The following is a 15,298-nucleotide window of genomic DNA, read 5'->3' as shown; positions in this document are numbered from 1 at the left end:
AAATCATACATGTGATAGAAAACTGCCATTCCTACTTGGATGGACCCGGAGCTCTTCCACATTGGGCCTCTCCTCAATACTTCAGTCAGACTCTCTGGTGAGAACCTTATAATATCAAATAGTTACTTAAATAATTACTATCTTTTTATCCAAAAATCATAGGATTTACACAGTCCCAATACATGTTTCTACCTAGAGCACTTCAGGTCTTGCACTGGGTGGTATTCATATTATCAAATTTAATAGTTAAGGCATACCACTTTTAGTCAAACTCCACATTATAGCTTTTACATTATTATGGAACTAATATGGGTTTTACTGTGAGTCATCTCAAATCATTTTTGGAAGTATACAGGGAATAAATTATGAATAAATAGGTATAAGTGCATAAATAAAAAATACCAAGTTTCTGCCAGCAAAGGACAACTTGAAATCAGATTTTATATCATCTCTGAAGTGATTTTTATTCACAGAATACAGAAGCAACACTTTCATCATCAAAATTTTTCTTTTCTTTCTACTGAGTATAATAGATTACTTAAAACTTGTACCTACTACTTTCCTTATACTTTTGCCATGTTTGCGGAGATACAATGACCAACCATTCCATTTGTCCCAGTCTGTCCTGATTTTAGCCCTGAAACTCCTCAGTCCCAAACAAATCAAAATGTTGGTCATCCTAAAATGGAGCACAGAAATAATTAAACTAAAGATCTTTGAAGGTGCCTTCTTGAACTAAGGCTATATTTTTCAATGAATTTTTATAATTTTTATTATAATTAATGTTTCTGTGCTAGAAGCAGATTACAATTTATTTGCCATGTACTGTCTACACTCGTCTATTTTTTCTCTCACATACTCATTCTCAGCATCATATCACCCAAGAGATTTTGACAGGGAAATTTCAACAAGTAGTAGAAAAATTCTGTTGAGGCTTTGAGAGGATTTTCATCACTACTAGTGCATTGTTGCTTCAAACATTCAACTAAGAAGAAATGTATAAACCTAAGCATGGAAATTAGAAAATCTTAACAGAAGCAAATTATAAGCTTTTCTCTTGTCTTCATTTGTTGTTGTGCTCAATTATCTAGCCTATGAAATAGAAAGTGGATGTTAGTAAAATCTGGCTTGGTGACCCTTCCATGGGGGAGCCCTTGCAGTTTTAGGCAGGGAAATGAACATGGTTCTCACCATACCCCAATACTTATAGCTCATATATAACTTACATGCACAATTGCACCACGTAGAAGAGTAGAAGTATAGACGAAGGGGTCTGGAGTGCCCCCCCCCCACATACACATAATACTTCTCCTACTCATCTATTTGCAGCTTCCTGAGACACAACACCAGCTGAAGTAGAATCCATTATCCTGAGATAAATAAGTCTCCCCTTCAAGAAAACCTGGAGGACTCAAGTCAGTACAAAAGCAAGGCTTTCTCTTCTGTATGATCCCAATATGCAACTTGTTTAATATACCAGGGTCAATGGGAGAGAGTGGGAGTATACAGCTATGTAGCATTTAAGGAAGACATAAACAAACGGTGTATATGAAAATACTTCCAGATTTCCATTTTCAAAAGCCCTATACCTAGAGTTTAGACACAGGTGAATAAGCTACAGCTTCAGGCTAGGTGTGCACCCCTGCCACCCCATTGTAATGGGCCAAAATTGATAGAGGTAATTATGTTGAATTTGACAACTAGAAACCAAATATCAAACTGAGAAATGTTTTCTGCCTTATATGTTGTTTGATATACAAAGTAACACATACTTTGGACAATTTTATGACATCTCATTAGTGAGCTGTTAAAGAAGCTGAACTATTATTCATACTGATGTTTTAAATATTTATACTAAATGTATTTTCTTGGGATAATTTAAGTAACAGAATTTGAACTAAATATATATTTAGAGCAAGGTTGTAGCCCAGTAATGGGGAAGAGAAGACTTCAGGCCTCCTGGGTCCCTCCCTCTCAGGGACAACTGAGATGCCATCAGGCCAAACATGAGTATGGATGAGCAAAGCTAATGTGAGCCCATTGAGCATAGGGCAGGCTGTATTATTCTTAGTCAGTTTGAAGAGTGAAACACAGAAAAAGAAAATAATTGATGTCTAACACAAGTCCTTACATATAGCATGAAAAATTCCCCAAATTAAGATTTTACTTGAGAGGTACACCAGTTTCCTGATTTAGATTTAGAAGACTAAATCTTGTAAAGTTGTCAATTCGGCTCAATTTCATTTATATACTCAACAAAATTTCAATTAAAATTCCAAAACTGGGAGGGGGGGGCAGTTTTACCAAATTATTCTAAAATGGTCTGGAAGAAATATCAGTAAGAATGTCTTAAAGCTACACATAAACACATAGAAAACAAGAAGAGGGTATCAATCCTACCAGATATTAAGTAAATAAAAACATTTAAATCTGTGCAATATTAATAAAATAACTGACAGAAAACTAGAATAAAATAAGTATACCAGAAGCAGAAACCCACTTTGTAGGAGTGTATATGTGTCTACTCCCACAATATGATAATATATGATACGTGATAGAAACACAAATAAATGGGAAATGAATGGATTATTCCAAAATGGCTGCTGAAAAATGCTTAACTATTTTTAGGAGGAAATCAATTTAATTCTCATCTCACACCACATACTGTCACGATGTTGGGTGGACTCGAGAAAAAAAATCATTAAAGAACTGGATATAAATTGTTTCAAGGAAAGAACAATCCAGGGAAATATTAATCTGTGAATTTGAATGAGACAAAGTATTGTCCAGGCAAAATAAGCAACAGCAGAAAATACAACTTTCAACTTCACTAGACATGTTTTCAACTTTTATATGTTAAAGAAGATAAGAAAGAAAACAGTATAGATGACGTAAATGACAAAGAAACAGTGTCCCTAATTCATAAAGGACATTAAAACTGATGAAAAGAAAACCAAGGTCCCGATACACAAACAGGCTAAAAATAGGAGTTAATATTAAAAAATAAAGTATAAATGAAAATAAGCATTTCAAAAGTGTTCAGCCTCACCTCATCAAATAGTACAAGAAGAATGTAGTCCTTTAAAGCCTGGATTTAAAGTAAAATCAATTATTGTCCAAGACCTAATTCTACCACTTTCTATTTGCATGACCTGGGGTAAATCACTTCACTTCACAAAATATAAGTTTCCTGCTTTAAAGTGGGATGATAATATTGTTCTCCTCTTACAGTTGTCGTATAAAGATTAAATGAGATAATATAAAGGTCTTGCGTGATGAAGGGCCTGTAGGAGATACTCAGTAAGTGTTATTATTGTTATTATTGATGATGATATTGTTGATGGTGTTAACGATCATCTTCACTTTTCCCAATAACAAAATTTTTAAAAATAATAATATCCATCAGTGTTGGTGAGGATGGAGGTATTACTTGTGTACTTCCAGGGAGAATGGAATTTTGGGTGCAATCTTTCTGGAAAGGTCATTTGGCAATATGTATAAGAAGTTTTTAAAAAGCTCATATCCTTTATCCAGTATACTACTTCTAGAAATCACTCCTTAGAAACAGTGAAAAATACAGACAAGGAATATCAGAAAATGAGGTCATATAGAAAATATTCATCCCAGTGTGATAACAGCAAAAGGGGGTGGTGGGCAATAAGCTGAGAGAATAATTAAACAAATGATAAAGACCCATATGCCTAACTACCAAATAGCAATTAAAAAATGATAGAGAAATTATTTAAAAGCATGGGAAACATGATTTTCTTTTGTTCACTGCAGTAAACCAGAACAGAGTTTAGCATAGTACCTGGCACATTGCTCAATCAAATTCTAAACTGAATTGAACAACATAATTCTAAGTGGAAAAAAAAATCAGAACACTCATTTTCACACACACACACACACACACCTTGCACATAGTTTAATCTCAATTTTTGTAAAAGAATTATAGAAAATCCTAGAAAGAAATATGATTAAATGTTAACAATACTGTCTTCGGGTGATTTTTTTCTGACTCTTTAGACTTGTCTCTACTTGCCAAATTTTTTTCAGTGGAGATTTATTACATTTATAATCAAGGGAAAAAATGAGTGGGAAAAAAAAAAGGAAAGAAAGAATCGCAGAAATCAAATCAACTAGAAGCCAACTGGCTCAATTATTTCTCATTACACCATTCTAAGTATGTACCATTCTTCACTCCTACCCAAATATAAAATGTGAAATGGAAATATGAATAGCATGAATAAATTGGGAAGCAGCCTTAAAACATAGTCCAGGAAAGAAAACATTATAGTAATTTCAAAAAAAAAAGCCAAAAATCATGTATCTAGTATTAAGGAAAGTATACAGGGGCTTTTCTTCATACATAATTTATACATATGAAGAATATGGCATGGATGGCATGGCATAAACTCTTCCAATACAAATTACTTGTTTTCTCTACAATGGAATTCTATTTTTTCTTAGACATATGTCACAAAGATTTACACATAGTGGTAATTTTTTGAATCAATTTTTTGAAACCTGAAAGAATTTTATTTATTTAAAACTCTAACTCTCCTTAAAATCTTAAAGGTATATTTTAGAATATCCATGATATTCGCAAAGGGGAATTTCTCAGTTTTCCAAATTCTCAAATACACTCACCAGGGGAAATTATTAGCCTTAGAAAGTGAAGTGCCATGTTACCTTTGGGCCACTGACTAAACTCATTCCTTGAAAGACCAGTTTACAGGACTGAGCGACTTAAATTTATGCCTCAGAGAAACTAGAGATTACTATATGTCATGCTCCTTTAAGATGAATGGTAAAATCTTGACTCATGCAAACTAAATTCTTGCATACCAAGAGTGTGCTCGATGTCTGCCTCTTTAGAAGTAAAATGTTATATAAGAGAACTGTGGTTATAAGGTATGCAGACAGTCTACATTGTCTTAATCTAAGAAGCCGAATGCAGCGACTGGTTTATGGAGAATGTACTAACATGTACACAAATTTAACATGTTTAAGGAACATTACTATACACTTCTGGTGATCACAAAAAATATGTGATGTAGAACCTAAATTGAAATTCATTCCCTGATTATATAAAGTCCACCATATTTTTCAGAAACAAAGTCAAGTGCTTAATTTACCTAACACCAAGATTTCAGACTTTTTAAAGAGAAATATGCTGTGTTTTAACTGCAGCAATTATTTTTAAAATTCCTCTTCATACAATAACTGCTTTTGTAAATAACTACTTCACAAGTGTATTTCCTTTGACATAATATCTAGGATTTGCTTTCAAAAATTTGAGGGAGGGGAAGAGGGAGTGGAATTGCAGATGACACAAGAATAGCCATGATTTGACAGTTATTGAAGGTGGAAGAAGGGTACATGGGAGTTTGTCATACTATTCTGTTTTTATTATGTTTGAAATTTTATGCAGTAAGAAGTTTTTTAAAGGAGTATATTTCTTAATCATGCCAATTTATATTGATTAACTTTTTCCTTGGTCTCCATTTCCATAAATCTATGTCCAGTAAACACGGCTGAAACGCTTACCAAATTGAACATGAGGAGGGTTACAACCAGGATTGCTAAACAATGCAGAGGTCCCATTCTGGTGTCTGGAGGGTGGAATAAATTCATTAACTCTTCCATGACCCACAGTTTAATCATTTAGCCAAAGAAAGAGATACATACATCTAGATTAACAACAACAACAACAACAACAACAACAAATGGTGTAGATAAACTTCAGCTATCCTCACAACCAAAAAATTGTAGTGCTACGTAACTAATCCAATTTGATCATTGTGGTGCCCAGGCAATCACTATTACAGAGGATACTCGGGGATCTGCTGAAGCGTCAGTGAGACAATCTGCACTTGTTTTTTTCTTTTGCATTGTCCCAAAGACAATGAGATAGAGAAAAATTAACAATTATAGCCTTCAACCTCCTAGAAGAAAATTTTTTTGCTCAGCTTGTATACTGAGAGGATTAGGATTAAAATACAAATGGTTAAACAGGGGCACCTGGGTGGCTCAGTTAAGTATCCGACTTTGGCTCAAGCCATGATCTCATGGTTCATGGGTTCGAGTCCCATGTCAGGCTCTGTGCTGACAACTCAGAGCCTGGAGCCTGCTTCAAATTCTGTGTTTCCCTGTCTCACTGCCCCAACCCCATTCACATTCTGTCTCTGTCTCTCAAAAACAAATAAACATTAAAAAAATAATTTAAAAAAACCATACAAATGGTTAATAAGATGGCTATTTTAGAATGGCCTTTTTTTTTCCTATCATGTTCACTTAATTTTTTCTTTTCTTTTCTCTTAGTCATAAGTAGAATTCTGGCACATTTAATTCCATTAATTCCTAATAATTCCTCCTATAAGCAGACCCCACATAAAAAGCAGTGTATGTTAAATATTACAATCAAATCTTTAAAGTCTCACAGACAATAGATCTTCTAAATATACTGCTAAAGATTTAGCTTCATGTTGATTTTAATTTCATTAACACACTCACAACGTAAATAAATTCTGCTTAAAAGAAAAGCTTTAATAATGAATATATTGCAATTAAAATGACACAAGGCTACTAAGCATTGCACACTGCCACCTAGTGCTAAATGTCTTTTTAACTCCAAATACACAATGGGTGTCTTCAGGAAAGGGGAAATGCTCTGTTTTAAAGCAAATTTATCCAGAAAGACAGATATGAAACATATTTTTCATAATTCATTCAATATAAGAAGGCTATTAAAATAAGTGAAATTACACATACCATAAAAATCAACTCTGTCTCATAAATTCAGGTGAGAAAGATCTGATTAGATTATTAAATATAAAAAGCTACAGGTTTTGTTATTGAAGACAAATTTTTTAAATGTTTTTAAAAGTTATTTTTTAATAAGGTGCATCAAGTATGCAACATACTCTATCATGAATATGATGCATGTTGATGTTCTTAGTGAAATATGTGATTAGCAAGTTTGACATATTAAGATGTTTAAAAAGGCATCATAGGATGTTAAATAATCACTAACGATATGTGCAAGCTTTGTTAAGGGCATAGCTATCATCTCGCTTCATCTACAGGTTATAATTTCAATTTCAGATGCCACTGGTTTTCATTTCCACTTTATTTTCCCAGAGGTGAATAATTTTTGTGTTTTAGTTGTGCTAATCACTAGAGGTCATCTCTGATCTTTTGGCCAGAAACATAAAGCCACACACACACACACACACACACACAAAATGAGAACCATCTGAAAGACTAGATTAAGGAAAGGATTGCATTAGGTGACTTTGCTGTGGTTAGGGAATACATCTGATTTGCTTCATTGTATTCTGCAATGGTAGTCCCCAGCTTGGTCTAGTTAATGCACATAACTACCTATTTTAAGAACTAAAGTGAAAAGTGAAAGACTCATTTCTGGCAATGAAGGTTTGTTTTAAGTTTATCTATTTGGGGAAGGGGGGGGCAGGGAAATAGAGAGGGAGGGAGAGAATCCCAAGCAGACTCTGCACTGTCAGTGCAGTGCCTGGTTCAGGACTTGGACACACAAACCAGGAGACCATGACCTGGGCCGAAAACAAGAGTCAGATGCTTAACCGACTGAGCACCCAGGTGCCCCTCAATTAAGTTTTTCATGGTGAAAAATAATAAAAGGGTTCCTTTAAATCACTATTACTGAACTTTTCAAGAATCACACTCCTTTTGAAAAACTTAAAAATCTCAGGTTCTCCTTCTAAAGTATTTAAAGTTTATAAATAAATGATATATTAAAAACAATATATGGAAATTATTTAGAATTCTATTTTTTATTTTGATCTTTGAAGGTATTTTTCAATGTTGTTTTTGCTCCAATAATTCAAAATCAGCATGAGTGGTAAGGCTGACTGTATATCCTATAAATGTTTCCATCCTTGGAAATGTTGACAATAAAGAATATCATTCAGTAGTTTCAATATTAGGCCTGTTGCATTGTTTCATTTTAATACCCAGAAGGACAGGTAAAAATAGATAGACCACTGGATGAAAAGTAGAAAGAAGGGAGAAAGCGAGGTAGAGAAGGAGGAAGGGAGGAATAATTTTGCCTTTAAGGGGAGTGTTACCTCCATCCCCTTGAAATCACTAATTTAGATAATTCCCAAAGGAATCTTTGATCAAAACCACATGATCTAGAAAACTTCTCAAGATTTCCTTTAATCAGCTTAACCAAATGACTACTGCCAGCTGTTTCATTTAGTTCTATCAAGGCTACTCTGAGGCTCTAAGGGCTATTTTGAGGTCTTCACCACAAAATCAGGACACCCAGTTGATATGGCTGCCCAATGCAGAAGACAGATTTACTCAAAATATTCCAATTTAAGAAACTCAGTTTGGAAAATATGATTTAAGAACACATATTATATTGAAACCCAACTCTTCATGCTATGTTGGTATAACATCTATCATGATATCTCAATGTTCAGTAAACTATAAGTTCAGTAAACTTATAGTCAAGGGAATAAAAAGTCTAAAATTGTAACTCCTAGATATTCCACTGGCCTTACAGTATATCATCTATAAAAGGATACTGCTAGGAAATAAGATAGTGGTTACAACTATGCCTTATATAAGAAAAACCACTGCAGTTGCAGCTAATATACAATTATGTTATATGGTATTATATTATATTATATTATATTATATTATATTATATTATATTATATTATATTATATTATATTATATTATATTATATTATATTATAGTGATATCATTATAAAACTTCATAAACATTTTTATAGTATTCCTATTGATCTATGTTCCTATTAATCTACAAGGTAGTGAAAATGTATAAAGTGAATAACAAGTTTTAATTCAAATGACAGTTGTGCCTAAGACCCTGAAGACTCCTTAGAATTTTCTCACATACCTTAATGTGTTTTCTAGTACATACTGCATTTAAGTTTTGTAAAACAAAGGCTATGTGTATTTGCACACACAGAAAATGCAATCGTAGCATCATCATTTGGAATTATCTAAAAATAAATGTTTAAGCTGAAATCATTTATCTAATAACCTCATTTCTTAAGCCTAAATATGGAAGTATGTATATTTATGAGTGCATCCTATAATCAAGGATTATAGAAGTTCTATAATCAAGGATTTCTAATGCAACATAACAAAAAGTAGTAACAAAATGGCCTGTGAAGAAAATTCCCTAGGGCTTTAGAAAGCTAGGAGATGTTGAAAAATTAAACTACAGAATACAGAAGAGACAGACATAGCTTTCAACCGAACATTAACATTTAACTTGAGATTATTTAAAATAGCACATTTCTATTAGAATTCCTATGGTTATGAAAGACAAGGACTTATTCCACAAAGATTACAAAAATATGATATTTGTATATCTAATATTAGTACTGGCTGAGATTGCACACTGTGAAATAAGAAAATGTAATAGATAGATATTTAGTGAGCATTTTACTCACTAATTATGATTTCATAATTTTTTTAACGTTGTATTCTCAGATGTCAGATACCTACTTGGAAACTGACATCCACTTGGTTGCTAAGAGATATGAGATCAGTTTGCATTTTTTTCTGTCTTTAGGAAAATTGCTCTCTTGGGTTTTACCTCAAAGTAGTAAAAGTTAACTCTGTTGCCCATGTGGGGGACTTACGTTACTCAAAGAAACTCCCAAATCTCAAAAAAGAAATGAAATACTCTCTATTTGCACAATTAAAACAAATATGTTTTTTCCCAAGCTTAATGAGTTTCCACTTCATGCAACTAAAATATAATAGTATTGTTTAACAATTAAATTTAACTGATGAGTTTATGAGTATTTTCACAAAAATCTTATGATAAAGGAAGTCATTGGTCCATTGGCACTCCCAAAGTAAAGCTAAAATCCTACATTTTAAAAGTATTTTCTGCCTATAACTTTGACCATGTTCTTTAAACAGCTAGAGGAACAAGACTAAACTTGGTCTCTCTGGTTTTTCTTATGTTTTATCAAAGACTCAGAAGCAAAACACAGTTACAAATACGTACATTCTAACTGGTCATTAGTTTATCACAAATAAATATTGACTTATTGCCTAATCGAAGAGAACATTTTTCCAAGATAACAGCCATATTCTAATCAGTACATGGTTCCTAATGACACTGAGCAACTAGACTCTCTTCACATATAAATTTCATAACCTTTCAAGGACAATCTTCTAAATCACATTTTAAAGAAATATGCTGAAAAGACATTCCATTTCAGTAGTATTTTATATTACTACAAATGCAAGAGGTTTAATTTTTAACACTCATGTACTTATCATAAAGCTATTGGTCATTTACTCTGATTTATTGTCAATGTTGTCCCGGAGTATATTGCCAAGGAACACAAGGTAAGCTTTTCTTTGTCTACTAAGTGAGACAATGCCCACTTGCCCAGTACCCTAACACCCAACTTCTTGCACACCATCAGCCAGCTGCCCTATTGGTGAGTCTTTGTACCTTATATATGCTGTTTTAGCATGAAGGCATATTACTACCATTTCTTAATGGTACCATTAAGAAAATCCTGTTACAAGCACGGTCTCTGAAATGTAGTTTCACACCAATGAAAGGACTATCTAGTACCATCTTGAGGGGAAGAAGATGAATTTATCCTCTTCTAGGCTTTTACTTATTTTATAAAGTCACACTTTTATAAACAAGTTCTGTCATACTGAGAGGAAGGAGATATGCAAAATGCAACACCTGGAGTCATAAAATGTAATGACCTCAAATAACACATCTCAGAAAGAGTGGGGAAGACCTGGCTCCAGAGAAGAAAAAACAGTGGCAAAGGAGCGAATCTGCACCATTAGAACAGGAGTAAAAGAAAACCCTCTTGGCTTTTTCCAGTAAGTTTTGTGCAGCAGCAGCAGCAGCAGCAACAGCCTAATCAATATGCACATCCTCACCCCATAAAACCTCCTGTCCCCAAACAGAAACTGCAGGTCCCTCTCCACCGTGTCCTCAGGGCAGAAACCACCACCCACCCGGAAGGGAGGAGGTTTCCCAGGCACAGGGGAAGGGCAGAAACAGGTATGTGTAGCTCCAGCATCCTCGTCTTCCTCCCAGCTGCAAGCCTGAAAGTCCACTCAGGAGCCAGCCCTAGCTCCTAGGCATCCTTCGGCCTGGGCCCTCCCTGCCAGAGGGGCCGGGAAGGTTGCGCAGCTGGCAGCTCAGTTTTCGGACTCCAAACAATGACCCCTCCCCCCACCCCCACTCCCCTGTGCCTTCACCCCAGGCCCTCGCTTTCTAACCCCCTTAGTGAGACCTCGTTGGAGTAGGACAAGGGATGCTCCGTGGCCAAGAGGAGACGTGCTGGGCTTCTCTGCCCGAATGAGTTGCTGGGGGTAGGATGGGGTGGTCATGGAGAAGGGCCCTTTAGGAAAACCCAGGACATGGGGCAACAGAAACCTCAGCACTAGTCACCCTCGCTCCCACCCCCCACCCCACCCCTCGCCTTAAAGCCGACTTCTCTTGAGGCGGGCGGCGGCAGCTAGGCGGCCGGGATGGGGATAAGAGCGAGCCCGGGGGCCACCATGGCCTCTCCAAAGGGACTGCGCAGGTGGGCGCAGCCCGGGAAGGTCAGCGAGGCCAGAGCTCAGAGTTACCCGGGGCCCAGAGAGTGTGAGTGTGAACGAGAGGGTGAACCCGCGCGCTCGCCCGGCGGAGGGGCGCTCGGCGGCAGGGCAAGCACGGTGACAGGGGTACCCCGGCCACCAAGGAGAGACAGCTCACCCACCCCTTAGGCGACAGGGCTGGAGAGGCTTATGGGGCTGTGAGACTGGGAAACTTAATACAAAACAGACAGTTCCCCCCTCCAAGACGTGCCCCCACGCTCTCAGATGCGCTCCAACGCCTCCGGAATCACCCACCATCGCCCACGCCACCCTGCAAAAATCCCCACCGAGCCCTCGGATCCCAGGCGGGTAATTACCTCTCCCGGAGGCGGAGTGGGGGGCGGCAGCAGCAGCAGACACTTTTAGCCTGACTTTCCTGCGTTCGCTTGTGAGAGTGTGCGCGCAGAGCAGGAGCTGTAACCTGCTATTTATAGACTGGAGCCTCAGCACCCGGAGCTGAGAACCCGGAGGAAGCGAGCAGGCGGCGGCGGCGCAGGGCGCGGGCCGCGGCTCCCCGAGGCTCCCGCGGCTCCCCCAGGCGCCCGGCTCCGGCCGCGCTCCGCGCTCGCTCCCAGCCCTCCCTCCCTCCCGCCCGCCGCGCGCGCCCCGGAGAAGTTGTCACCAGCGCGGCCGCCTCTCCGGCTGCTCACACGCCCCCTGGCACAATTGCTACTTTCTCTCCCCCCCCCCCCCCCCCCGCTCCTCTTCCTCCTCCTCCGCTCGTTCCAAGCGGTCTCCTCCCAATGTCACCAGCGGCCCAATAGAGGCGGCGGCGGCAGCGACAGTCTCGCAACTGGCGCAGCTCGCTTCCCGCTACTGATGGAGTGGAGTTGCTACCCCGGCCGCGCTCAGCCCGAAATGACCCAAACACGCTTGCTCCGTGAGCTGGCACCCTGCACCCCGACCCTCTGCAAGCGGGGACGACCGCCCAGCCTGGGCTGCGGGAGCACAGCTGCAAAGTGATGGTGAGGGGTGACCCGGAGCTGCCACGCTGAGACCGGGCCCAGAGAAACCACAAGGGTCTCAAACCCGCGGGAGGAGGTGCCCCAGACCCCAGCCACTGGCAACGCCGGCCCAGACTTGGGGTGAGGGGACAGTGGGAGGAGGTGTCCCCGGTGCCCCGGACTTCAGCCTGCCACCACCCTGGGACCAGTCTCTCTTGCCACTCCTCTGCCTCGGCCCGGGCGGAGGTCTGGCGAGGATGACCTGGGCACTGTCTGGGCTTCCAGCTCTGCGCAGCCCACCGCCAGCCCCCACGTCACGGCTGGTGACTGAGGCCGAGTTGCTCCTAGCCAACGTGTGACACGCCTTTGGCAGCCCGGGTGCGTGGGGACAAATCTGAACTCTGCGCGTTTGGGGTGTTTGGGGTGTCAGGAAAAGAGGGTACGCAATCACGCAATCTGAACGGAGACTAAAACTCCCCCCCACTTCCTAGCCAGCAAGCCCACGGTGGAAGGCACGCAGCCTGGTTATTCCGGGCTGTGGGGTGTGGGGCAAATGAGTCTCTCCATCTGCGCCTTACAGGTGCCACCTGGCGGTTCTCTTGAAGAGGTTTGATCTGAGCTGCTCAAAGGTAATGGCACCGAGCGCCAGTCCACTCAGGCATCCTCAGCCTTTTCTTTTCCTAAAGGCGCTTTAAATTCACATTTCAAATAAAATGGAGTGAGAAAGCTAGTACACATGGGTTACATTTGCCACGCAGGAATCCGGCAGTTGGGATGGTGAAGCCGATTTGGGTTAAGTCCGTACTTACAGCTACAAAAAGTGGGAAGCTATAGCTGCCCGCAGCTGCCACCCCTTCTGGCATTTGTTGCACCTAGGCAACCATTCACTCCGCAAACATTTAACGGCCACTAGGTTATAATCTTTATGAGAACAGAGACTTTGGTGGTTTGTTTGTTTTCCAACACATTTCCTCAGAGCTTGGAACAATGCGTTACATGCGGTAGTTTCCATAAATGTTTATGGAATAAATTAAACATTGTGGTCCAGAAACTGTGCTCAGCTCATTCTCTCCCTTAGCCCCTGCAGCCTTTCCCTTTCCATCTCTTCAAGGATGAAGATTTTTTTTTTTTTTTTTTTTTGCTATGCCCAGCCACCATCACAAGTGAGCTAGAAGGAGAAAAGAGGAAGGTGAAGGGACTAACAGTCCAGGCAGGCCCTCTGGGGATGTGGATCACACTTGAGCCTGTTATAGTCAGATTTCTCCTGCATGGGCAGTGCTGAACACACCCATTTGGGGGTAGGGAAAAAAAAAGACTCTGTCATACTTGGTGCTTGAAACAATGGATAAATTCTGTTAATAGAGATCTGCTGGCAAGATGATACAACTTTCTCACTGGGCAACAGTTTCAGCCTTTTCTTAAAATACAGAAAAAGAATAACAGAACATTAGGATGCCAGAGCTTTGCTACTAAATTGAAAAGATGTTTAACATATTTGTCCTCTAACTTGAAATGGAGCTCTGTGTGTGTGTGTGTGTGTGTATGTGTGTGCATGTGTGTGCGTGTTTATGAGGACTGCCACTGTGCCAAAAGTACTAAACTGTTTCTTCTAAAAGACAGAGTTGTAAAATAGATGCAGCTAATGTCTTTATGGAAATGAACACTTAAAGTGAGATATCCAGAAAACCCTCTTACAATTAAAATCCAGACATAGATCATGCTGACCTAGACCTTTTACAGGGCTGCTGAGGAAAATGTGATGTACCTGTGCGCATCATTGAGGAAGTTTAAATTCTGTGGAGAAGAGGGAGACAGAGAGAAAGACAGGGAAAGAGAGGGAGAGAGAATGAATCAGATACATGTACCATGGGGCATTTTAAAAATCCATCAATCAGCCTGATAGTTACCTTTTTTAGTCATTTGTTGGTGTTTTCTTTGAATAAGCCTAGAGGATTCAGATGCTTCTATTATTAAACTCATTTAGCATCCACTTTTACAAACCTTGAACTTTTAGCCACTGTGCCCCCCCAAACATAACTCCAGTTGCCAATGAAGGACAAAATATTTTTCATTTCCTCTTGAAATATCTTTATAGGGCCAGAAGTCAAAAGTGATTCCCCGTAGTTACCTTGCTGTCTAAAGCAATAAGTCAAGCCATGATCTGCAGGGCTGGTGTAACACCTTCCTTTTTAGTGAAGTAATTCATTCATTATTCCTGGAGATTTCTATTTCAAGTTAGATTGGTATGGCCCAAGAAAAACTCTATACTTTTATGATCCTTCACTTTAAAAACCTATAAAAATATAGCACTGAGAATGACAAAGGTTTTTTTTTGTTTGTTTGTTTGTTTGTTTTTTTTTTACCACAGTTACTTGTTTATATTACTGATAACTTTATAGACCAAGTCATGGTTTTCATTCTAATTTTGAAAACTTATGGAAGCTTTGAAAACTTTGAAAACATTGGAAGAGTGAAGCCTTGGTAATCATGCATTAAGGTCATTTTTACAAGTGTACATGTGTATATGTGTATTTAAATTAATGGGAATTGTTATTAGAAATGGAAATTTGACCCAACTTAACTAAAAGGGAGAAACTATTGGAAAGGTACCAGGCTGCCCATGGAACCCAAAAACAGGAATGCAGCTGGGCATCAGTGACAACTTGGAAATAAGGACATGCCATTAGGACTTTATCTG

The 15,298-nt window shown here is 38.9% G+C and overlaps 1 protein-coding gene across 6 annotated transcripts in view; it reads right to left on the bottom strand.

The window, feature by feature from the left end:
* The window catches only part of INPP4B (inositol polyphosphate-4-phosphatase type II B), a 778,265-nt gene extending 766,066 nt beyond the window's left edge, over positions 1-12,199 (bottom strand). For all 6 annotated transcript variants that reach the window (XM_045466827.1, XM_045466836.1, XM_045466862.1 and 3 more), the window contains exon 1: positions 11,974-12,199. The gene's annotated coding sequence lies outside the window, so the exon portion shown is untranslated. The remainder of the gene's footprint in view (positions 1-11,973) is intronic.
* Between the last annotated feature and the right edge of the window lie 3,099 nt (positions 12,200-15,298).

Source organism: Leopardus geoffroyi, chromosome B1 (genome assembly GCF_018350155.1).
Source record: "Leopardus geoffroyi isolate Oge1 chromosome B1, O.geoffroyi_Oge1_pat1.0, whole genome shotgun sequence".
In the NCBI taxonomy this organism is placed as follows: domain Eukaryota; kingdom Metazoa; phylum Chordata; class Mammalia; order Carnivora; family Felidae; genus Leopardus; species Leopardus geoffroyi.
The sequence above is the reverse complement of the archived record's forward strand: the minus strand, read 5'-3'. Positions and strand labels throughout refer to the sequence as shown.